The sequence below is a fragment of the Ambystoma mexicanum genome, chromosome 6p (genome assembly GCF_040938575.1).
Source record: "Ambystoma mexicanum isolate Mex_15411 chromosome 6p, UKY_AmexF1_1, whole genome shotgun sequence".
NCBI classification, from domain to species: Eukaryota; Metazoa; Chordata; class Amphibia; order Caudata; family Ambystomatidae; genus Ambystoma; species Ambystoma mexicanum.
The window spans coordinates 1479928992-1479943718 of record NC_090935.1 but is presented as its reverse complement, the minus strand read 5'-3'; the positions used below and the strand labels follow the sequence as shown (position 1 = coordinate 1479943718).

The 14727-nt window shown below is 49.3% G+C and overlaps 1 protein-coding gene across 2 annotated transcripts in view; it reads right to left on the bottom strand.

Annotated features, from left to right (window-relative positions):
• Positions 1–14727, bottom strand: part of LOC138510562 (cytospin-A-like) — a 1126527-nt gene that overhangs the window by 258149 nt on the left and 853651 nt on the right. The window lies entirely within an intron of this gene.

The window sequence follows — 14727 nt, the reverse complement described above, 5'->3', positions numbered from 1 at the left end:
AGACTTAAAGTTATACACAAAGGGAGATCCATCTTCCTGGCGACACCAGCCGCCACCAACATGTGGCTTGACCACAACAATATGGCAGGAGAAGAGGAGACGGACGCGAGAACTGCAGATTGAAAAAGGAAGGAGCGCACTGAAGAGAACACTCAATGATAAGAAGGAAAGTCTATGTTAATTCTATCTACACTGGAAAGGCGGGGAACCCGCCGAAGCACCCGACACGGGCAGGATGGCTCGACCGCGCGAAAGGACTGGTGCAAACTTGTTGCTAACGCACCACTACCTGCCTGTGAAGACCTGGAGAGGCCGGAATTAAGCAGGGACACCTGAGCGTTGCCCAAAAGGCGCAACTGCTAGGTGCAGTTGGTTGAACTCGACCACTTATTGTTTGGAATGTTTTTTAGTCTTCAATACAAAGGACATGAGAATATCGAGGATACTGCAGCTGGAAAGAGAGACACTCCGGCACAAGGATGGCAGCTGACATTAAGGTACAGACCTGGAAAGTTCGGGGGATGGGCTCATACATGCGCAGAAATAGGATCAGATCCTACTTAAAGAGGAAGCGTATCTCCATCGCACTCCTACAAGAAACGCACCTTAACGCAGAGAACTCCACCAAAATATCGGAGTGGTGGGGTGGACAGGGTTTTGGAGCTCTGTATTCTCAATATGCACGAGGGGTATACACATGGATAGACTGGGCAATACCATTCCAACTCCTATCAAAAGAGTTAGACACAGAAGGGAGATATCTGATACTGAGGGGCAGCATTGAACATCTAGATGTTTGTATAGTGCCCTCTTACCTGACTAACACTGAAACTTCAGCACACCTGACAAAAGTGGGAGCTAAGCTCACACCCTATCGAGAATGCTTCTTCATATGGGGGGGGGGCGACTTTAATTGCATACGTGATCAAACATTATACAGATCAAACCCCCCAACACCGCTGACCAATTCGACACCCTCCGCACTAAATAAGGTCATAGAGAATCTATACCTAGCAGAGGTATGGAGAGAATTGCACCCAACAGACAGAGAGTACTCTTTCTTCTCATCCCCCCACCCCACACAATCTATACCAGAATAGATTACTTACTGATAGATAGACAACATCTACCCCAAGTGGAGGCAGTGTCCTATTTGGGAAGATCAATATCTGACCACTCCCCGCTCCTCATGGATTGGAAAATGCGAGGGCCTAGACCACCCATACCAATGTGGAGAATGCCAACAGAAGCCCTGACTGCTAGCGCCTTCAAAGAGGATCTCTGGGACAGAATAAAGGAGTACCTAGACAATAATGTTGGAAGTGTGAGGGGATGGGACACGACTGTTATGCTCACCTGGTTCCCACGGGGGCGTTGACCGGATCTGGGCTGCTGTTGTTTCCACCAGCGTGACGTGTAGCGCCGAGATGACTGACTGGACTGGCCCACTCAGCCTAGTTTGTCTGGCTCGCAGGAATATTCTTCTGCAAAGGAGAAGGGGAATTAACCACCCGTGGAATTGAGTGTCAACTCACCCTCCCCACTCCCGTTGTCTTCCCACAGATCACTCTTGAGGTCCCCTCCTTAGTCTCACCTGATGGTTTGGAAGGATGAGCTCTCCATCCTGCGTCGACCGCAGGGGCGCGTTGATAACCAGTTACTTCACTGGCGTAGAGGAATTGGTGAGTTTCAGTATTGACTCTAAAGTCCAACTGTTCATAAGAGTTCAAATGTCTGATCTTCACTCTGTCCGATTCCTTGCAGGTTGCCGATTAATCCACTCGAAGATTTCCAAATGGCAATTGGTAAGATTCAGGTAAGTCTATTGTGGTTTTCCCCTTAGGGGCCGGGGTACAGCGATGAAGCAGAGTTGACTGCGCCGACCCGAGATGAGGTGAGACCCCCCGTGGTAAATCAGGTAAATCCTTGGGGGTAGCTTGTATAGCCTTAGAGAGTCCCCTTGCTCACCTTGCTGTCTTTGTCTCCGTAGGTGTCGGAGGGCGGCCGCGAGATGGAGAGAGCGTGATGGTAAGCTGAAGTACCGCCAAACAGGTGAGTTCAGCGCGGCGCTGTAGGAATGCGAAGCGATGCTTCAAAGACTTCTGTCTTTCAGCTCCGTGGCGAAATGGATCAGGATTCAGGTAAGGATTAATGTTAAAACTCCTGTTCTAACCTTTATCCTTCTTTTCTTCTTGTTTCAGGAGTCCCAGGACTGAAGCGGGCGTGGCTTAAGACTGGAGCTGCTGAAAACACGGTGAGCGTTACGCTGCAGCAAGCAGAATAACGCGAAGCACATGTGGCTGTCCGGGCGTGGTTTAAATAGCCTTGGAAGAAGTTCCAGGTAAGTATTCTTCCACAGCCCCACCCAAGTAACAAAATAGTACCTTCAGTAAAATAGTCCCTCCTAAGCCTCATTTGGCTTGAGTCTTCATGCAGCATGGTCTGCTTCAGGTAAGTTATCAATAAGGAGCCTGGCGCCCATGGCGCCAGGACTGACTTTATCTTTATGAGCCTGGTGCCATAGGCGCCAGGACTGCACCCAAACAGCCCCTAACTGGGGCTTTTGGGCATGCTCCAAGTGGCATGATGCCTGCTTCCGGGGCTGCTGGGCCTGGTCTGGGCTTCCGGGGGCAGGCATCATGACAACGACATTGGAAGCATTAAAAGTAGTGATCAGAGGGGATATTATAGCCAATGCAGGTGGGATCAGGAGGACACTGAGGAGGGAACTAGAAGAAGGAGAGAGGCAGATTACACAACTAGAGGCAACTGCCCCAAGGTCAAGAGAGGCTGAAAAAGAACTGTCCGCAGGTAGGGGGGGCCTGCCAAGAAGCATTCGACTATGGAGCCAAAACCACTAAGGCACATGCGGAGGGTGATAAACCAGGCAGGCTCCTGTCATGGCTATGTAGGAGGGAGTATCCGAAGCACCCGATCACCCGATCACTGAGATCAAAGCCATCATGGGAGAGGTCCTCACCAGTCATGCAGACATTAATGACACGTTTAAGCAATTTTACTCCCATCTGTATGGCTGTAACGCTCACCTGATTCCCACGGAGGCGCTGACCCAAACTGGACTGCTACAGTTGCTTCTATGACTATGATGAGGCGTAGAACTCGGAAGACGCTCTGGGCAGGACCTCCGAATATTGACTGTCTGGCTTGTAAGGTGGGTTTTCTGCAGGTGGAAGAAAAAGGGGTAATTACTAGCTGGTTAGGTAAATTCTCCCACCAATCTTCTGCTTTTCCCACTTCTTGATTCTCGACTGGTCTCCACGAACTCTCACCTTTGGTTTAGTAAAGCCGAGCTCTCCATCCTGCTTCTGGTGCAGGGGCGCGTGGAATCCAGTTACGTCACTGGATGATTTCAGTGTTTAGGCTTAGTGTCCTTTTGTGGCTTGTAATAGTCCTTCAGGTGCCGAGGAGCTGTTGGCGACACCACCACTGCTGTGCAAGAAGAGGCTCGTGAGTATAGAAGATTTGAGGCCGCTTCAGAAGGAGCACCCTTTTATAATGTCCTTTTCTGTCCTTCAGGTGCCGAGATGCTGTGGGCGATGCCGCCGCTGTTGCACGTGCGGTGGCACGTAAGTATAACTGAATTGTGGCCGTTTCCAAATGGGCGCCTCTGATAATGTCTTTTCCTTCCTTTCAGGTGCCGAAATGCTCAGGGCGATGCTGCCGCTGCTGCGCGTGAAGAAGCGCGTAAGTATAACTGAGTTGCGAACCCTTCGGCACGGACACCACTAACAATGTCTTTTGTCTTCCAGGTGCTGGGATGCTGCCGAAGCGAAGGCTGCGGTGAACTCCGGTGTGATCACGGATGGATAAGGTAAGCGAGCGCAGCTGCAAGCGTGTTGCCCGTTTTTCTAACCTTATGTCTTTATTTGCAGGTTGTCGGAGACTGGACTCTTGTGGCTGAATTCTGGTGAGTAGATGTTCCTGTGCCTTTTCTTCATCCACAGGTTGCTGCTCAAGAAGCTGAGGGTGTGTCTGGACCTGGAATGCAGGAGCCGACTCGGTGAGCGTCCTGCTGCTGTTGCAGATTAACGCGAAGCAGGTGAATTCTATCGGGCGTGGTTTAAATAGTGGAGAAGTGCTTTGGTGCGTATTCTTCCTCCAGCCTCACCCAGGTAAGAAAAGAGTTCCAGTGTCAGAGGATTAGCATCAGCCCCACCCAGGTAAGAAAAGAGTTCCTGTAACAGAGGATAGGTCCCTCCCAGCCAGTGGCTGGGATTTCACCCAGCTTGGATTGTTCTAGGTGAGTATGCAGCATGGTCTGCCACAGGTAAGTCCACCCAATCACTACTGCACACTTTAAGAATATGAGCCCAGCGCCCATGGCGCCGGGACTGTGGTTCCTTATGAGCCTGGCGCCAGAGGCGCCAGGACATGGTCCAAAGGGCCCCTGTAGGGGTCTGCTGGAACCGGGGGTGTGGATGATGAGTCTGCTTCCGGGGACGCTGGGCCAGACTTGGCTCCTCGGGAGTAGCGCTCATGACAGCACCCCCCCTCAAGGCCCCTCCCAAACTTGTCCTCCCCGGGGGTTTTGGTTTATCGGGAAAGGTTCGGTGGAATTTCCTGACTAGACGAGGAGCATGGACGTAGTCATAAGGTTCCCAGGATCTTTCCTGGGGTCCGTAGCCTTTCCAGTCGATTAGGTAGAATAGTTTTGATTTGATGATCTTGGAGTCCAAAATGTTTTTAACTTCAAATTCAGGCTCTCCATTCACCTGAATGGGTTCTGGAGGTCTGGTCAGACTGGTTCCAGGTTGCATGGGTTTCAAAAGAGATACGTGAAACACAGGATGTATTCTCATATGGGTTGGCAAATCTAATTTAACGGCCACTGGATTAATTACGGCCGTAACTGAATATGGTCCCAGGTATTTGGGGTTGAAAGTGCGAGGTCCTTTTAGCGATAGGTGTTTGGTGGACAACCAGACTTGATCCCCAACCTGGTATTGAGGGGCATTGCTTCGGTGTTGGTCTGCTCCTTTTTTGTACCTTTCTTTAGCTTGTTGTAGATGTGCAGTCGCTTCCTTGAAAGCTTGGGTAATAACAGAGAGCAACTGATCTACGGCGGGTGTTCCAAGATCTTGAGGTGGGTCGAGGTTGGAAGTTTGAGTATGAATTCCATACAAGATGTAGAAGGGACTCTTCCCGGTTCCCGAATGAACTGAATTGTTGTATGCATATTCAGCTATCCAAAGGATGTCCTTCCAGTTGCTTTCAGACTGTTGTAGCATGCATCGTAAATATTGTTCGAGAGTCTGGTTTGTTCGCTCGGTTTGCCCGTTGGTCTGGGGGTGATGGCTGGTTGAAAGTCTTACATCGATTTGAGCTGACCGACAACAACTACGCCAAAAGTGAGAAATAAACTGGCTTCCTCTATCAGAGATTAGTACCGACGGGAAGCCGTGTAACCGGACAATGTTTTCAAGGACTTCTCTGGCTAGTACTGAAGCTGAAGGTAAGCCTTTTAGCGGAATGAAGTGGGCCATTTTAGAAAACAAATTCACAATAACGAGAATAGTGTTGTACCCGGAACAAGAGGGTAAGTCTGTGATGAAGTCCATGGAAAGGGTATGCCAGGGACACGGTGGAATGTCTAATGGTTGCAGAAGACCAGCCGGCCTTTTCTTTTGACCCTTGTTTTGAGCGCTCACACCACAGGACATCACAAATTATTTTATGTCTTTTCTCCATGAAGGCCACCAGAAGTGTCTCTTCACTTTTTCTGTGGTTTTGGCGATGCCAGGGTGACCCTCCATTAATGAATCATGATAACAGGAGATTACCTGTTTTTGTAAATCGGCGTGTGGTAGGAATAATCGTCCTTGGAAATAAGGCAAGTCATTGTTTACGGTGAAGTTCTCGCCTCTTTGTAACCAGCTCTGTAAGTCTGATGGGGTCACAAGTTGTTTAGTTTTTGCCTCAATATCCTCGATGGATTGCGAAGAAATCAGACCCAAGATCGTTTGTTCAGGAATTATTGGTACGGGTTCGGGATTGACAACGTTATCCCCCATTCCAATTCGGGAAAGAGCATCCGCTTTGCCGTTCTTGTTGCCCGGGCGGTAAGTGATCACGAAGTCAAATTCAGCAAAGAATAGAGCCCAGCGAAGATGTCTGGAGGATTGAGCTTTGGCGGTTTTCAGATACTGTAGATTTTGATGATCAGTGATCACCGTAACGGTGTGTTTGGCCCCGAGGAGATAATGCCGCCAGGCCTTAAAGGCGGATTTGATAGCTAAAAGCTCTTTGTCCGTGATGGTGTAATTAATCTCAGGCGCCGAGAACTTTCGAGACCAAAATGCCACAGGATGCAGTTGGTTAGTCTCTGGATCCCTTTGTGATAGAACTGCTCCTATTGCTAAGCTGGAGGCGTCGGTTTCAACGATGTAAGGGAGATCCGGGCGTGGGTGTTTCAGTATTGGCGCCGAGGTGAACTTGGCCTTTAGCTCTTGGAAGGCTTGTTCAGCTTCTGCAGACCATTCAAAGCGCTTATTTTTTCCTAAGAGGGATGTGATGGGTGTACCACTCGTGAAAACTCTGGAATAAATCTGCTGTAAAAATTGGCAAAGCCTAGCATGCTTTGAACACCTTTCACGGAAGTAGGAGATGGCCATTTGAGGATTGCGTCAACTTTTCTCGAGTCCATGTGGACTCCTTTGGGTGTCAGAATAAATCCCAGAAATTCAACCTCGGTGACATGAAAGGCACATTTCTCGAGCTTGGCAAAGAGTTTATGTTGGCGAAGTTTTTCAAGGACCGCCCTAACTTGATTTCGATGATCAGCTTCCGAAGATGAGTACACAAGAATGTTGTCTATGTAGACGACAACACAGACATCAATGAGCTCTCTGAGGACGTCATTCATGAAATATTGGAAGGCGGCCGGCGCATTGCATAGTCCGAAGGGCATCACTTGGTATTCAAATAGCCCATACTTAGTGCGCAATGCTGTCTTCCATTCATCACCTTCCTTGATCCGTACCAAATGATAAGCTCCCCGGAGATCAAGCTTGGTATAAATACAGGCGTTTTTCACCTGGTCGAGGATTTCCGGGATCAGAGGTAAGGGGTATCTGTTTTTTACTGTTATCTGATTCAGATCACGGTAATCAATACAGGTTCTGAGGTCACCTTCTTTTTTTGGTACGAAGAACAGAGCCGAGGATGCAGGAGACTTTGACGGACGGATAAAGCCATTGGCCAGATACTGGTCTAAATACTGTCGCAGATGAAGGTTCTCAGGCTCGGTGAGGGCGTAAATCCTACTGCAAGGGGGAGTTGCACCGGGTATCAGATCTATCTGACAATCGTATGATCTGTGAGGTGGCAAGGTGTTAGACTGTTGCTTTTGAAAAACATCTTGGAACTCTCGATACTCTTGAGGTAATTGTGGACCGTCAGTCGTTGCTGACGCTAGGCCAATGCTGGGTCGTGGATAGCAGGTTGGTGTACACTCAGGGAACATTATCGTCTTTGCTCGCCAATCAATCTGAGGGTTGTGTTTCTCCAACCAAGGGATTCCTAGGATTACTTGGAATTGAGGAGCCTTGATCACGTCGAACACAATAACCTCCCGATGCCCGTCTTGGCCTAGTAACATCACTTCAGCAGTGGTATGGATTACCGGTCCGGAGGCGATTTCGGTCCCATCCACCGTGGTAATGACGTCTTTAACCGCCTTTGGACAAACAGGTAGGTTAATCCTGGAAGCCAATTCGCGGGCCACGTAATTTCCTATTGCTCCACTATCAATGTATGCCTTAATAGCATGCAAACGTTCTGGTTGCTTTGGGTTTACAAGGACGATAGGCATTATGAAGTGCGAGGTCAAAGAACTGGTTTTTAAGCTCGGCAAGCGGACCTCTACACTTGTCGGGCGAGGTCGTTTCCCGGCTGAGGCTTTTCAGAGTTCTTGTCAGAAGCTCCTACTGTCTTCTTAGGTGGTTTTACCGGGCAATCTCGAAGAAAATGTCCAGAGTTCCCACAATAGAGGCACAATTGCATTTGTCGTCTTCTGTCACGATCTTTCTGGGTTAAGGGACCCTTTACGGCCCCAATCTGCATAGGTTCAACGGTGTCGACCCCTTTGGTGTTGCTTTGTGTTTTCGTGAATACTCGGGTTTCAAACCTGGATTGGTCCGCCTTTCTGTTTTGGAGCCTATGATCCAATTGGACCACCAAATCAATATATTCCGAACAGTCCTGAGGAGGATTCACGACCTGGGCAAGGAGGTCTTTAAGTTCACCACGCAGACCTCTGTGAAATAGCGTGATCCTTTTATCCTCGGGCCATCTAGTTTCCACGATTAACCTATTAAAAGATGTAATGTAGGCTAAGAGGTCCTGGTTGCCCTGTCGCAGGGAGAGGAGTTCGTTGTCCAGGGCCTGCCCTTGGGAATGTCTTGCAAAAAGTCTCTCCATACTCGCCTGGAAGGCTGAGAAGTTCCGAAGAATTGGGTCATCCTGTGTAGCCAGAGGGATCGACCAATCAGAGGCGCTGCCGCTAAGATACAAAAGTACAAAGGCTACCTTGGTCTGGTCAGTTGGAAAGGCTGCGGGTCTACAAAGAAAGTGCAGTCGGCATTGATTTATAAACACTGCAAATCTTTTAGGGTCACCAGAAAAGCATTCAGGTGGTGCCATTGGCACATTTCCAGGTAGGTTGATTTGAACGGGATTGGTTGAAGTAACTGGGGTATAATTCCCCCCTGAGTTAGGTAGAGGAGTTTGCCCCGCTTGACTCTGTAATAACTGTCTGGCGAGATCATCAGTTCGTTCTTTTGACATTATCAATTCCCTCTTAAGGGCGTTCGTTTCCTGGCGAGCAGCATGGACTTCAGCTCTTAATTCCCCCAACAACTGGGCCAATTGGTCTGTGTCGGAAGTTTCCATAGCGCCTGGGTAGGAGATTATGGGTAGGCTTCGCGTTCTGTAACGCTCACCTGATTCCCACGGAGGCGCTGACCCAAACTGGACTGCTACAGTTGCTTCTATGACTATGATGAGGCGTAGAACTCAGAAGACGCTCTGGGCAGGACCTCCGAATATTGATTGTCTGGCTTGTAAGGTGAGTTTTCTGCAGGTGGAAGAAAAAAGGGTAATTACTAGATGGTTGGGTAAGTTCTCCCACCAATCTTCTGCTTTTCCCACTTCTTGATTCTCGACTGGTCTCCACGAACTCTCACCTTTGGTTTAGTAAAGCCGAGCTCTCCATCCTGCTTCTGGTGCAGGGGCGCATGGAATCCAGTTACGTCACTGGATGATTTCAGTGTTTAGGCTCAGTGCCCTTTTGTGGCTTGTAATAGTCCTTCAGGTGCCGAGGAGCTGTTGGCGACACCACCACTGCTGTGCAAGAAGAGGCTCGTGAGTATAGAAGATTTGAGGCCGCTTCAGAAGGAGCACCCTTTTATAATGTCCTTTTCTGTCCTTCAGGTGCCGAGATGCTGTGGGCGATGCTGCCGCTGTTGCACGTGCGGTGGCACGTAAATATAACTGAATTATGGCCGTTTCCAAATGGGCGCCTCTGATAATGTCTTTTCCTTCCTTTCAGGTGCCGAAATGCTGAGGGCGATGCTGCCGCTGCTGCGCGTGAAGAAGCGTGTAAGTATAACTGAGTTGCGAACCCTTCGGCTCGGACACCACTAACAATGTCTTTTGTCTTCCAGGTGCTGGGATGCTGCCGAAGCGAAGGCCGTGGTGAACTCCGGTGTGATCACGGATGGATAAGGTAAGCCAGCGCAGCTGCGAGCGTGTTGCCCGTTTTTCTAACCTTATGTCTTTATTTGCAGGTTGTCCGAGACTGGACTCTTGTGGCTGAATTCTGGTGAGTAGATGTTCCTGTGCCTTTTCTTCATCCACAGGTTGCTGCTCGAGAAGCTGAGGGTGTGTCTGGACCTGGAATGCAGGAGCCGACTCGGTGAGCGTCCTGCTGCTGTTGCAGAATAACACGAAGCAGGTGAATTCTATCGGGCGTGGTTTAAATAGTGGAGAAGTGCTTTGGTGCGTATTCTTCCTCCAGCCTCACCCAGGTAAGAAAAGAGTTCCAGTGTCAGAGGATTAGCATCAGCCCCACCAAGGTAAGAAAAGAGTTCCTGTAACAGAGGATAGGTCCCTCCCAGCCAGTGGCTGGGATTTCACCCAGCTTCGATTGTTCTAGGTGAGTATGCAGCATGGTCTGCCACAGGTTAGTCCACCCAATCACTACTGCACACTTTAAGAATATGAGCCCGGCGCCCATGGCGCCGGGACTGTGGTTCCTTATGAGCCTGGCGCCAGATGCGCCAGGACATGGTCCAAAGGGCCCCTGTAGGGGTCTGCTGTAACCGGGGGTGTGGATGATGAGCCTGCTTCCGGGGACGCTGGGCCAGTCTTGGCTCCTCGGGAGTAGCGCTCATGACAATGGCCACACAGAGACAATCCCGAGAGGAGACCTCCAGGACACCCTGGATGAGATAGGATTGCAGACTCTGAGTGACCCCCAGCGAACCACCCTGAATGGGGACCTGACTGCCGAAGACATCACTGAGGCAATCAGGTCATTGTCCACTAGTAAGATCCCAGGCAGCGACGGGCTCCCTCCCGAATTCTACAAAGTATATGTAGAGGAACCGACCCCCATCCAACTAGAAGTGTTCCAAGAATCGTATGAAAAAGGGATACTACTGAGAAGCATGAGAGAGACACTAGTGGTGTTGATACCCAAACCAGGTAAATCAAGGGATGAATGTGGGTCATACAGACCACTGGCCATGCTTAACTATGATATTAAAATATTAACAACCATATTGGCCAAGAGACTATTTAAAGTGATAGGAACTCTAGTGCATGAAGACCAGAATGTGTTCATACCCGGCCAAGCACATCGGCGAACCTACGCAGATTACAACATATGATAGCACAAACAAAAAACTCACAAGAATCATGCGCAATTGTATCCCTTGACACTGTGAAGGCGTTTGAATCTATATATTGGGAGTTGTTTGAAGTCCTGCAGTAATTTGGCTTGGGGGAACGCTTTATCAGGTGGATAAAAATCCTATACAGGTTCCGGGTGGCCAGAGTCAAAACGGGGAGGACGGTGTCCGAGCTATGGGAAATACAGAGAGGCACCAGACAAGGCTTCTCATTATCCCCAATGCTCTACATTTTAAGCCTTGAACCACTCGCAGTTTACATGAGAAAACATTTTTTTTCGATGCAGGTATCAGAGTGGGAGGGGAATACCACATAATCTCCTAGTACGCAGATGACGTGCTATTATACCTGAGCGACCCTCATCTTAACATACCAACGGTAATGGAGGTCCTAAACAATTTCACACGGGTGTCACGGATAGCATTTAATAAAGAAAAGTTGAAAGTGTTCCCGCTGGCGTGGTTGGCCGGGTGCGCAGAGACAGAACTCCCAGAGGTAGGAATCCAATGGAAAACACACATGTTTAGATACCTGGGGGTCAATATTTGGCACACGCCTGCACAAATGCATGATGGCAACACTCTAGTAGCGGTCCAGGGGTTAAGGAAATCAATACAATTCTGGTCCAGACTACCGCTATCAATGATGGGCAGGGCGGCGGTAGCCAAAATGATAGTACTGCCGAGGTTCCTATATTTCTTTCAAAATGTACACTACTTTATCCCAAGCTCCTTCTTCCAACTACTTGAAAAGTTACTAAGGGAATTACTATGGGGCAACGCTAGGCACAAACTATCCCTTACCACACTAACACTACCGTACAAAGCTGGCGGAATACAACTACCAGACCTGGAGAGATATTATCTAGTGGCCCAACGGAGCCACGTGACCAGGTGGCTAGGAGATGAGATTACCTCTGAAACTAGACTACTCAAACAGCTGGTAGCACCAGCGAATCTGAAGGAGGCACTATGGGTCCCACTTGAGTGCTCGGGGAAGACCCCAATGTTAGTGACACTAGGTAGAAAAATATGGGTCCAAAATCGAGCAAGCTTGCAGGAAGGCTGGGGTGGAGAGGTAAAAATGGACCCCGAAAGAGTGCCTCCTGGGAGCATACCCAAGGATGAACAAAGTGAGACACGTAGTGAGATTCATGGACATGGTATGCGTACTAGCAAAAAGAACAATAGCCATGGCATGGAAATCCAAGTGGGGCCCACAGTTCGATAGATGGCACAGAGAGATGGAACACTGGACAGAGGCGGAAACCAATGCTTGGGGAGAAGGGATGGCCAAAGCAGGCGGAGAGGCCAGAGCAATATACGACGACTGGGAGGCCCTAATTTGGGACATGTTCCACCCATCAGATGACAAACCCCCATGAGCCCAACAAACCCAACGAAAATATAACAATCACCAGACACCACCCACACCCCAAATGCCAGTCATCCAAGCTTACCCAGGCAAACCAGAATGCACCCAAAAGTCTGGCGCAAAGAACAGTTAACAAATGGGAAGGAGTGCCACCACATGAACCCTTTGAGCAAAGACAAGTTACTGTTGTTTATTTGTTTAAGTTACTGTTACCTATAACTTTATGTAAAAATGATTGCAAGCTGGAAATGTTTGTACATTGAATAATACATACCACAAATGCCAATAAAAACAGTTTAAAATAAAGTAGAGGTTGTGGCTGGAGAAGAACCGTAAGATATCCAGCCCAACAACAACCAACAGGTCTGTGTACCCAAAACAGCACCAGCGCCGCAGACACCCATAGGAGGGAGATTAGCTCTCTTTGCACGAGCATGGGATTACTTATCAGGAGACGCCTGGGTCAGGGACGCAGCTCGAGGCTTGCGCCTAGAATTCTTTGCTCAACCCTTTCAAGCATGTCGGCCCACCCCAATAATAATGTCCGAAATGGACGTGGCAGCGCTAGAAAGCGAAGTACGCAGTCTACATCAGAAACAGGCAATTTGCGCTTGTTCAAGCCAGGGTGGCTTCTTCAGCCCCATATTTTTGGTTTGCAGGAAGAAAAACGTACGCCCAGTGATAAATCTCAGGGCCCTGAACGATTTCATAGTCTACCACCATTTCAAGATGGAGGGTATACACATACTCAGAGACATCTTGAGACCAAGCGACTGGCTCATTCGCTTGGACCTCAAGGACGCTTACCTCGCAGTGCCCATACACCAGTCATAAATTACCTGAGGTTCTACTGGAAGAAGCAGGGGTGCACAAGCTTGTCTTTCGGGCTCTCCTCAGCACCATGGGCATTCACCAAGCGCTTAAGGCCCGTGGTGGCTCATCTAAGAGAGCAAGGTGTCAGACTAATAATCTACCTAGACAACATCATCTTCAAGGCTCAGTCCCAAGGCTTGGTAGAACAGCGGGCCAGACTCGCCACAGATCTGTTACACAGTCTTGATTTCCTCATAAATTAGGAGAAATTGATTCTGTATTCATCCAGGAACCTAGAATGTCTAGGTTTCGTAGTGGATACGCAGATTTTGCAGCTTCGTCTCCCTGTGGCCAAGACTCATTCCACTCGTCAGGAGATTTGTGGGCTTCTGCAGAGAAACGTCATATCTCTTTGAGATTTAGCAAGAGTGATAGGTCTCCTATCCTCTTCCATTCAAGCAATATTTCCCGGTCCTCTTCACTACTGAGAATTGCAGAGACTGAAAGGACAGCACCTATGGCGCAGCCTTTCCTACTCCCAACGTCTGACACTCTCACCTCAGGCGAGAACGGAACTCATCTGGTGGCTGATGCACATGGAAGCCTGGAACGGCAGAGCAATCTTTGGGTCCACCGTGGATATTGTCATCGAGTCAGACACCAGTCGCTCCGGTTGGGGTGCAAGATGCAGCACAGTAGCCACTGGACGCACTTGGTCACCACAGGAGCTGGAAATGCACACAAACTTGCTTGAGCCCCTTGTGGGCTCTTTTGCGGTGCGCTCGTTTGCCAGAGACAGAGTGAGTTGCTGTATTTTGCTGAAAATTGACAACATTTCAGCAGTAAGATACATCAATCACCTGGGTGGCACCGAATCAAGGCCTCTAGCATAGCTAGCCAAAGACTTTTGGCATTTCTGCCTGGAACACCGGATTTCTCTGGCATGGCGGAGTATCTCCCAGGTCTCAGGAATGTGGTGGCGGGCCGGCACTCCCATCATTCCACCAATTATAGTAACTGGAGGCTCAACAGAGACTGCTTTCTCCGCCTACAACGTGTATGGGGCCCCATGTCCAAGGATTCTTTTGCCTCTCGCCTCAACACTCAGCGCCCAGAGTTTTACAGCTGGAGACCAGATCCAGCAGCGATCGCAAGAGATGCGTTTCTGCAACGCCGAACGGAAGGGATACTTTAGGCCTTTCCCCCATTTACCATGATAGCGAGGTCCCTGGCGAAGGCCCGTCAGGAGCAAACAGAGCTAGTCCTCATAGACCCGGTCTGGACATCTCAGACCTGGTATCCAGTTCTTCTGGACCTTTCCTCGGATTTTCCAATCCTTCTACCCCAGTTTCCAGATCTGCTATTGGATCCGTCAGGACAACGTCACCCCCTTCTCCTCAATGGGTCACTGAACCTAGCAGCCTGGAGGATTTCAGGGCAAGATGGAGAGTTTCAGGGATGTCACTCAAGGCCATCAGTCTCACTTAGGAGAGCTGGGCCCCTGCTACCCTCAAGAGGTACTCCAACTCTTGGAACGCCTGGACAAGTTGGTGCCAGGACCGAGGGCTTCATCCGGTTTCAGATCCTATACAAGAAATTCTAAATTTT